Source organism: Tursiops truncatus, chromosome 12 (assembly GCF_011762595.2).
Source record: "Tursiops truncatus isolate mTurTru1 chromosome 12, mTurTru1.mat.Y, whole genome shotgun sequence".
NCBI lineage: Eukaryota > Metazoa > Chordata > Mammalia > Artiodactyla > Delphinidae > Tursiops > Tursiops truncatus.
This window is the reverse complement of record NC_047045.1, coordinates 16,680,270-16,691,962: the sequence shown is the minus strand read 5'-3', so window position 1 is coordinate 16,691,962 and position 11,693 is coordinate 16,680,270.

Sequence of the window (11,693 nt, the reverse complement as noted above, 5' to 3'; positions counted from 1 at the left end):
AACCCTCCTTCCAAATCCCTCCACCCTGTGTTAATTTCCTGATAGCACTTATCAGCCTGGGATTTTTCTTGTTTATCTGTTAGCTTATCATTGATTGATGGAATCTCTTCTCTAGAATGTAAACTCCCAGAGGGCACCAACCCTGTCTGTCCTGTTCAAGACCGTATCTCCAGCCAGGACCCTCAACTGTATGTGGTGCACAGATGTTCACAGAATAAAGTATTTCCAGTTTACCCAAACATTCAGGTTTTCCCTTTACCTCTCAAAGTCAAGTAATTACGTCTGGATAGGCTCGGGGAAAATTCCCCTACTTTTATAGTTCGAAAACCTGGGGCAAAAGGTAAAATAACCTTTTTCACACAATAACCATTCACAGCAAGTTTGTGGCAAATATGGACTGAAACCTGAGTCTTTTCTCTTTCCATATAGAGCTCTATTCAGCACATTGGGCTGTCCACACCCTGAATGAGGAGCAGAGGTGACCTTTGATTTATAACCTCTGTGGCATCATCATGAGCGACAGTGTGGTTACGCACAGGTGTTACCTCTCTGAAGAGGAATGTGTTATCACTGGGATAGTTGGGCACCTGAACTTATGACACCATGAACTTATGACAGCAACAGGTCCATTTGGACACTTCTCCTGTGCTGTGCTCTATTTTAAGAGCTTACCGTGTATTAATCTACACAATCCTCACACAACCCCTATTAAGTAGATACTATCATCATCCCCATTTAGAGATGGGGAATTTGAGGCACAGATGTTAGGGAACTTGCCCAGGGTCACATGGTTAGTAAGCTGTCGAGTAGGGTCCAAACGCAGGTGTTCCACCCCAAAGCCCTCGCTTCTAACCATGAGCACTGTTTTGCCTGCTCTGGCCATGAGGCATACTTTGTCCCTCAACACACCACATCTGAGCATCCAATCGAGACAAAGCAGTTAGGAATCCTGGGTGAACTGGGAGACAAATAGGAATCAGTAGTGCTGTTTTCACCAATGCGGTATTAGCAGAACTGTCTTGCTTTTTTAGGCTTTAATTTTCTTTGTACAATGGTCCTCCATAAATGGCAATGAAAGAAACAGAAAAAAACACCACTGAGTCACCAGCTTCTGAGGTACTGAGCGGTGCTTTATTGATGGCAGGTGTACGGAGCTTCCTGGAACATGCTGTTTACAGATAAAGACGTCTTTCTGGCATTAAGAGAGTGGAGCGTATGTGGATCCTGCTGGTCTGGGAGCATGACACACTAAGTAATTGATGAAAGAGGAATGGCTCCTTGATTCCTCCTCGCAGGTTGGAATGTCTTATTTAAGCTGCTCTCTGAAGCCGGAGATGGCAGTCGGGCTAAGGCACGGCTCCAGCAGAGTCACAAGCAACAGAGCAACCGCATCCCTCTCACCTAATTGGGAGCAAGCATCCCCTTTAGGTCAAGAGCTCTCTATTTCCTGACTGAATGGGGACAATTTTCTAGGCTGCAACTGTTGCCACGCTCCCCTTCTCAATTCCATTTAGTTTGAGTTATTGACTTTCCATTCTGAGAGTTACTGAAATTTCTTTCAAAATCAATCAAAGATAGAGTCCAGAAGAATGTAGGATCTCAGATATAAAAAGAAATAAGCTGTCTTCAGGAAGATCAGAGTGCAAAGTGGGTATTTGGATGAAATATTTCATTTGGTAACATAGGTTGGTGATGGGGATGAGGTATCTTCCTTATCCCCATGTTTTCTTGTTTTTTTGGTTTTTTTTTTGGTACGTGGGACTCTCACTGTTGTGGCCTCTCCCGTTGCGGAGCACAGGCTCCGGACCAGCAGGCTCAATGGCCATGGTTCACGGGCCCTGCCGCTCCACGGCATGTGGGATCTTCCCAGACCGGGGCGCGAACCCGTGTCCCCTGCATCGGCAGGCGGACTCTCAACCACTGCGCCACCAGGGAAGCCCCTTATCCCCATGTTTTTAAACCAGATAGAATTATAAGTTTTGGAATTTCCTAGCATAGCATCAGCTGCTTTGATAATGAAGTTTGGCCACAAAAGAGATGCTTTTACTCCTTCATAATCACATTTCAGACTGACTCTATCTAGAAGTGACAAACGAATTGTTTCTCTGATATTTTCTGGCATGGTACAGACCTACTGATACTTTGAATGATAGACAGCTGGGCATGGTTGGGAATAGGTGGGTCGGAAAGGGTTGTCAAATCTGCATGGAAACACTTTCCTCTCTATCACTGTGTAGCTAAAACCCAGCTAAACATCCAGATTTTCTTTTGGAAATACTTCTCAGTTTTAAGAATTATGATAAGTAATTAATTGAATTCCTGCTTTGTAGGAGGAAAGGCACATTAAATTAAGTTACATAGTTGCCCAATATTTTCAAACTAATTAGCAGCTATACAAAATTCAAACCTATTTCTTCCTACTCCATTTCCTCCAGACTCCCAATAAAAAACCACTAACAACTAATGTTCATTGTGGGAAGCACACTTGAAAGACCATACAAATTTCCCTTTGGACTCGTCAAAAATGATCTAGAATCAGCAATTTTAAAAATGGTTCTACTCAAATAAGTAGAAATAATTTGGAGTAGGAGTTCGGAGACTCGGATCTCCCTCCAATTAGCTGTTTGTCTTTTGGCAAACTGTTCAGACCCTCTGACCTCCAGCTCTCTCAGCTCTAAACCGGGAATAATAGTGTGTGCTGTCTGCAAACCTCTTAAGGTTGCTGCCAGTATCATAGCGATATTTGTAAATTAAAATATGCTCTCCAAATGCAGGCTATTACAGACCTTAAATAGCTAAGCTTTGTGTCAAAGTTTTGTCCTTGGGGCATCATATTTCTCTAAGTGAAACTATCTGATTTGTCTTTCAACGTTTTTTAAATATCGGCCTGAGAATTAAGAAAATCAAACTAAACAGAGCTTTTGGATTTTTATTTCCAGACTCAGCCTTAGAATCAAAGTTTCTGGCACTGAATAAATACTACTTACTCCAGTCTAGTAGTGGTGTCAATCAAAATGGCAATATTCCAAGTCTGTTAACATTATTATTAACAGACTTTTCCTTACACTGCCAATCATGCAATTTATTGGTGCTTTAAAAGGAGTTAAAAAGTAACCATTTTCTTTTCCTGCTAAGGTTTTCATCTAGTTAGTTCTGATTCTTTGAGGTAAATATAAAGCAGCAGTGGATATTTTATCAATAATAATATCTCTGCCTCAGAAAATATAAACAGTAAAAAATATAAGCAACAGAGCAATTTCTGAAGATGAAATGCAAATGCCGTGTTAATTATTCTAGAAAAGCCAATTAAAAAGTAAATCCAGGGACTTCCCTGGTGGTGCAGTGGTTAAGAATCCAACTGCCAATGCAGGGGACATGGGTTCGAGCCCTGGTCCGGGAAGATCCTACATGCCACGGAGCAACTAAGCCCGAGTGCCACAACTACTGAGCCGGAGCACTGTAACTACTGAAGCCCGTGTGCCTAGAGCCCGTGCTCCACAACAAGAGAAGCCACCACAATGAGAAGCCCTCGCACAGCAACGAAGAGTAGCCCCCGCTCGCCGCAACTAGAGAAAGCCTGCACACAGCAACGAAGACCCAACGCAGCCAGAAGTAAATAAAAAAATTTATTTAAAAAAAACAATCCACTGCAGGGACGTGGGTTCGATCCCTGGTCGGGGAACTAAGATCCACATGCCGTGAGGCAACTACTGAGCCCACTCACTCTAGAGCCCTCGCGCCACAACTAGAGAGAAGCCAGCGTGCTGCAACGAAAGATCCCGCATGCCTCCTGCATGCTGCAACGAAGATCCCAAGATCCCACATGCCACAACTAAGACCCGACGCAGCCAAATAAATAAATAAATATTTACAAAAAAGAAGTCCCTGATCTGTAAAAAAAAAAAAAAAAAAAAGTAAATCCAAATATTTTGTTGCCTCGATAACCTCATCTACCCCAGAAAATGTAAAGGTCAAAATCTCTGTGCGTCATATTAAAACAATGCTTCAAGTTTCCATTTTCAATCCTCTTAGAGAATCATAGAAATTCCAAAATCCCATATATATAAATTTTGCAATCACACGATCCATTGCCCTGATATTTATGGTTGACTTTCCCATGCCAGAAAGTCAGACATTTAAGGACATTAAAAATTATCCTTCAGAGAAGAAGGCTCTGGTCTAATACTTAACTCTTTAGAGTGGCTAGGGAAGGTCTCTACCACCTCAGCAGAAATCTCTCCGTCAGGAAGACATTGTTCCATAGGTGATAGACCCAAGGAGATGCCTATTATTATTCCCTGCAGTGATTCAATCGAAAGAGGACTTGACGTGGATTCAGAACCCGGGTTTGAGCTCCAGCACAGACCTACAGGCTGAGTGACCTCAGGCAATTCACTGAACTTCTCAAGACTCAGCTTCTTCCATCTGTGAGATGTGAGTAATAATAGCTTAACTCACAGAGTTGTTGAGAGAGTCAGATCAAACATATCTGTGAATGTACCTGGTAGACCGTGAAATGCTAATAAGTGCAGAGCAGCTATAGTTCCTGACAGGGTAATTCAAATTAAGTACTTGCTTTGATTTTACAAAGTGATTTACATGAAAACCAGTAAAGTATGAGCGCTTTTGCTCTCTCATCTTGTGCAACAGAACCTGTGTGTTCATTCGTCCTAATCAGCTCCACGTTTGGGGGGCATGCATTTAACTTTGAAACAGGCCTCACAAGATACTACAAATATAAAGTGTCCCCCAACTGTTTGCACCCTGGAATTATTGCCTTGTGCAACAAGCATCAGACAGAAGTGGCTTGTTCACGTTCCTGTATTCAGATGGTGTCAAAACACTGTACCTTTTCACACCCTATTCCACTAGTTTTCCATATATCCGTCCTCCCTACTCCAGGCAAGACTATTTGCCTGCCATCTTCCTCACACCATTTGATTGCTTCCTCTTCTATATTTTTAGATGGTGAATTTTTATTTCCCCGGTTACCCTCCTTACTTTAGAGCAATGCATTACTCTTACCCCCTTTAAGATCTACCTCTTCTGTACAACCTTCCCTGACTGACTCCCATGCTTCTTTGCTGATTGTTTTCAACCCCACATTTAGAAGAGAGTCATGCAAGATCCCATATTTCGTAGATGTTGATGGGGTTTTAGAATACTACCTGAAACTAAGACTGGGTCTGCATAATGACAGTGGATCCATTAAATAATTTCAGTCAGTTCATCGCAGCTTTTTCTTTTAAAAACAAAACAAAACAAAACCCAGAAGTCCTAAAGCAGTCCGTCCAGTTCCTATATGAAGAGAAACTGCTGTGAATCAGATAAAAAGTGAAGGTCACTCCAACTTAATGTGTGTAGGCATGAGTGTGTGCGTATGTATGTGTGTTTGGGATTGTCTCAGTTGCTTAACTCTTTGACTGCTTCATCAGTGGAGCATAGAGGAAATTCATTAGGTAGGAAATTGTAATCTGTGCTGCTGCTAATTTGCTGTGAGTCTTAGACAACCCACCGCAGGCCAGTCCTCTCCTCTAAAATGAGTGTGTCACACTAGCTGACCCATAAGGTCCCGCCAAGTATCTATGACCTATAGGCAAGGAGAAATCAGTAACCTATCTACTCCATAACGTATCTGAGAAATACCTCGCCATTCTCTGGCACACCACTTACAGTGAATTTCAAGTTGCTTTAAATTTTTTTTTTTGCTCTGACTTCTGGAGCTTTGGAAGGTAGCAGGAAACTATGCGGGTGACCTTCTTGCAACAGGCCCCAAAGTGAAGTTGGGTCTCCCTGTTCCTCCTGCTGCCGTTCTGGGCAGCCTGACCCAGGGATCTGGATCAGCAGGTGCAAAGAACAGAGTCTTAAATCAAATCACTCGTTTTGACTAAAAGACTCTGACATACCTGTGGGCAGTTGATGGATGACCTAGGGATTTTGAAGGCTTGGTAGACTTTCTAAGGCACTGAAGCGAACTGATAATGCTAAGTCTTACACAGAATAAATGCTTCATAAGTGTTTATTGAATTACTAAACCAGATGGAGTAACGTTTTAAAGAAAGTTCTCCAAGAGCAGTGATGGTGAGCCAGTACCAGGAAGACAAAGTTTTATGGAAACAAGCATCAAGCCCTATTCTTAGGTTGATATTAATAATAAAAGGGCCTTATGTTTGTATAGATTTTCACAGCTTACAAATCATTTACACATACTTATTCCATTCAATGTCTACCCCAAAATGCCACATTCCTATATTACCACTTTTTAATAAATACAGACAGTATAACTGTGATACAGATACTACAAACAACTTGCCCAAAGTCACACATCTAGTCAATTGCTGACTGAACTCAAGATCAGGTCTTCTGATTTTAAGTTTTGGGCTCCTCCTAGAATATATTAAGGTGCTGTGTGCAGCTAAGGGACCATGTGTGTTTAGATAGAGGAAGCCCTGTCTCCATCAAAATACCTTTGGTGAGTAGCAATCTTAACTCACCTTCATGAAAATACATCATACAGGACAAGACTAACACGTCTATTGAACTGTGTATTGGTAGGCCATATATGGAACACATATTCTATTCTGAGTTTTATATTGTAAGGTTTGAGATGAAGAGTCATAAAGTAGAGAACTGCCAGGAATTCGTATTAGTGGTTAAAGTTCTGAAAACTTTCCCTTACAAGGAGCAGCTGAAAGAATTTGAGGCATTTAGCCTGGAGAAAGTTATATTGGTGGTGCTGGTGGAGGGTGGGGTGATTAGGGCAGGGAAAGTATACATTCATTGTCTCCAGAGCTCTGAGCAGCTGCTGCATCAGAGGGATTAGCTATATTGCTCCAGAGGCCAGAATAGAACTGCTGAAGAGAAATTACTGAGGTCATTTTTTTATTCACCATAAAGAAAAATTTCAAAAAAATTAAAGTTGCTCAAAAATTCAGTACATTTTCTTGTGAGGTATAACTTGTTAACTAATCAAGCAAAGCTGAGTAGACCTACTGGTGTGGATGATATAATCACGATTTTGGCATTGGGTAGGAGGTTGAAATAAATGTTCTTTAAGGGTTTTTTCAGGGCCTCTAAGATTCTATGGTTTAACCTTTCTCTAAAATAATTAAGCTTGAACAGAGGGCAGAAACATATCTATTTTCATAACCTGTGTTTCTAGTGGTACCTATGCTGCACTATCAGTGTTTACATACCATATTACCCCCAAACTTAGCAGCTTAAAATATGTATCCTGTGAGTCAGACCAATGGAGAGGTCTCCACATCTTCTAGTGCTCAGCTGGGAAGACTCAACAGCTGGGGGGAGACTCAACAACAGGTGGGGTGAATGGATCGACTAGAGGCTGGAATCAAATCGTCTAGAGCTGTCCAACACAGGAGGCACTAACCCCACATGGGTATTGACTACTTGAAGTATATCTAATCTGAACTGGGTTGTGTTCTAAGTGAAACATGTACACACACATAAACACATATATACACATACTATTCCAAAGACTTAGTATGAAAACACATTAATAATGTGTATATTGGTTACATATCGAAATAACAATATTTGGATAGTGGGTGAAATAAAATATATTAACCACATTAATTTCCCTTGTTTCTTTTTAATTTTTAAAATGAAAACTTAAAGTTTTATGTGTAGTTCATTCTTATTGGACATCACTGATCTCATGTACATGGTGGTTAATGCTGGCTGTTGACTGGCATCTCAGCTGGGTGACTGACTCTGGAGCAGCTGCTTGTGGTCTCTTCATGATGCTAGGGCTTCCCCATAATACGGTCATCTCAGGATAGCTGAACATTTTGTAACTGAAGACTCCAAAAGTAAGCCTTCCAGTGTGGAAGGTGAAAGCTGCATTGGCTTTTTGACTTAGTCGTGGAAATCACACGCATCGCTTTTGCTGCATTCAAATGGTTACCAGTGTATATAAACCAGCATAGACACGAGAGGAGGGGCACACTGCAGTAGAGACTGCAGGATGGGGGCTACTGTTGCAGGCTTCTTGGAAAATACAATCTCCCACAACTTGTTATGGGCATAGACCAACAGAGTTATGAAATACCCTTCAGATCTCAGGAGCCATTTCTGAAGTTTAAGTAAAGTCCTGGATGTGAGACAGATTAGAGTTCTTCTGGAGAGACCTTCAAATCTTAAAATTAAGCAAATATGTGATGCTCAGGAATTGTATTAATAGCCATTATTAAAGCAGAATGTAGTTTAAAGTGCAAACTGTCCTTTAGGTGTTTAAAACGCTGTGCACATGCCAAGGAAACAATCAGAAATCCAGGGTTGTAGTCACAGAGTTGAATCACATGGCACAATACTTCCAGGTTTTTTGTTGTTTTTGTAGTCTGTTTATCTTTCATTAACCAGTAGAAGAAGTATGTTCCTAATTCCTTAGAGATACACGTTCAAAACGGACTGGCAAAAATCTTTCCTTTTTCCAAATGTACTTAAATTTTTCTTCGTTTAAGTTAAGCTCTTTGAACATCAATTAATAATTTATACAATGAATGTGAAGATGTGTGGTATGTGTTGGCTTGAGGATAATGCGTGATTTGTAACAAGCATTAAAGTATTTTATAAGATGTAATTTATTTAATGCATTATCCTATATTTACTTTTTAGAGGGCATTGTGGAGCAGTGTACCCAGAGCATGAAATGTCATGAAGGTTAAATCAACATTGGGCTTTAGTCAAACAAGTGTAATTGGCCCAGAGGGCACCTAGTAACTATGGACTTCTGGAAATGAATGATTGTTGATTTTTGTGTGTGTGGTTTTTTTCTCAAGTAATAATAGGAATTGTCAATGTCAAGTTAGCTTAAATGTTCAGTTTGCATCGTTCCTTTTGCACCTCCTCTTTAGAGTTTCAATTGGTCAGATTATTTGCACTTTGAAATTAATCTGTTAATACAAACTATTATTTTCATCTATAATTGATTTCATTATTAATCACTGAATAATTAACCATGATTTAATTTTAATTTAATTTAATTAATCCTCAAAATAAAAGTATATAAGTCCATTACTTTCTCCTGGGTTATATGTGGAAAGCACTTTTTGATATGCATCATTATAGATGATTTGATGGACAGTGAATTGAACTTGGCATTGGGAGTGGAGAAAATACAAAACAACAAGAACAACAACAACATACAAAACCAAAAATAAAAAATAAGCCTGCATTATTCGTAAAAGTTATCAGAATTCTGCACTGCTTCTTAATTCTGGTTGGCATTTTATTCCTCTTCATACAGCAGCCAGAACACACTGAAAGATTTCCCTCCACTTCCAGAAAGGTGGCCAGATTCACCTGTTTGAAAAGCACACTGATATGGGCTGGATTTTATTGCACATAGAAGATGTTCAGCTCTGCTCCTAACATTTGCTTTCTAAATAACAAAGGCTCTTGCAATGAATCATGAAACTAAAAACAGGTTCTAGTACTTTTCAAAAGGATTTTCACTTATAAGAAAAACTTTTTGGCCTGTGGAACTTTTCACTTCATTCCATTTTCTTATACAAACAAGAAGGACCAACAGGTAGCACAGAATACTAATGTTTTCAATTTAGTATTATGGAGAGATATGCTACAATCCAGTGAATTGAAGAGAAAGCTACATCAAATAACCTGAAGCAAAACTAAAGCCTTTCAGGTCTCAAGTTATTTAAATTAACTAATAAATGTATGATGCTATTAAAGTAAAGGTTAATAGCATGGGCTTTGGGTCATACACACATAGGCCATATACGTTTCCTCATCTATAAATGAATGCAAGACTACCTAGTAGAATTTTGGGGAAGATTAAATAGGAAAACATAAATCAGTGGCTTAACACAACACATAGCAAGGCGTCACTGTTGTTATTTTTAGAATACAGTAGAATATCAACAAACTGCCTATTGAGGGAATGTACCTCAACATGATAATTGCCATATATGACATGCCCACAGCTAACATCATACTCAGTGGTGAACTGAAAACTTTTCCTCCAAGATCAAGAACAATACAAGTTTACTCTTGCCACTTTCATTCAATGTAATACTGGAAATCCTAGCCAGAGAAAATTGGCAGGAAAAAAGATATAGAAAGCATCCAAGTCAGAAAGGAAGAAGTAAAACTGTTTCTTTTTGCAGAGGACATGACATTATTTATAGAAAACCCCAAAGGCTCTACCAAAAAACCATTAGAACTAATAATCAAATTTAGTAAAATTTCAGGATACAAAAATCTGTTGCATTTCTATACGCTAATAAGAGACTATCAGAAAGAGAAATTAAGAAAACAATCCCATTTACAATTGTATCAAAAATAATAAAATATCTATGATATATTTAACGAAGGAGGTGAAATATCTGTACACTGAAAACTATAAGACATTGATGAAAGAACCTGAAGAAGACTCAAATAAAAGGAAAGATATTCTAGGCTCATGGACTGGAAGAATTAATATTGCTAAGATGTCCATATTACCCAAAGCAATCTACAGATTCAATGCAATTCCTATTAAAATTCCAATGGCATTTTCCACAGAAATAAAAAAAAAAGCAATCCTGAAATTTGTATGGAAGCAGAAAAGACCCAGAAGAGCAAAGCAATCTTGAAATAGAAGGATAAAGCTGGAAGCATCACACGTCCTGGTTTAAAACTATGTTACAGGGACTTCCCTGGTGGCACAGTGGTTAAGAATCCACCTACCACTGCAGGGGACACAGGTTCGATCCCTGGTCCGGGAAGATCCCACATGTTGTGGAGCAACTAAGCTCGTGCGCCACAACTACTGAGCCTGCACTCTAGAGCCCACGAGCCACAACTACTGAAGCCCGCGCACCTAGAGGCCATGCTCCGCAACAAGAGAAGCCACCGCAATGAGAAGCCCGCGTACCGCAACGAAGACCCAACGCGGCCAAAAATAAATTAATTAATTAAAAAATAAAATTAAAAAAAAAGTATCAGGCAAAGAACTCAACTGAAAAAAAAGAAAACGATATTACACACAAAGCCATAGTAATCAAAAGAGTATTGTATTGGCATAAAAACTGACACACTGATCAATGGAACAGAATAGAAAGCCCAGAAATAAACCTATGCATGCATGGTCAATTAATGTATGACAAGGGAGCCAAGAATTTACAATGGGAAAAGGATAGTGTCTTCAATAGCTAGTGCTGGGAAAACTGGACAGCGACATACAAAAGAATGAAACTGGACCACTATCTTATACCATACACAAAAATCAACTTAAAATGGTTAAACTTGAACTTAAGACCTGAAACCATATGACTCCTAGAAAAAAACATAGAGGGTAAGTTCCTTGACATCAGTCTTGTCAATGATTTTCTGGATATGACACCAAAAGCAAATATAACGAAAGTGAAAATCAACAACTTGGACTACATCAAAGTAAAAAGCTTCTGCCTGGCAAATAAAATCATCAACAAAGTGAAAACACAACATAAAGAATGGGAGAAAATATTTGCAAATCATATATATGATAAGGGATTAATATCCAAAATATATAAGGAACTCAGAAACTCAAAAGCAAAATAACTAACAATACAATTAAAAAGTGGGCAGAGGATCTGAATATGTTTTTACAAAGGAGAAATCCTCTTTACGTGTGAGAAAGACCCTAGCAAATAGGAAAAGGTAAAGCCAGGATTTTAAACTGGAATTTCAAA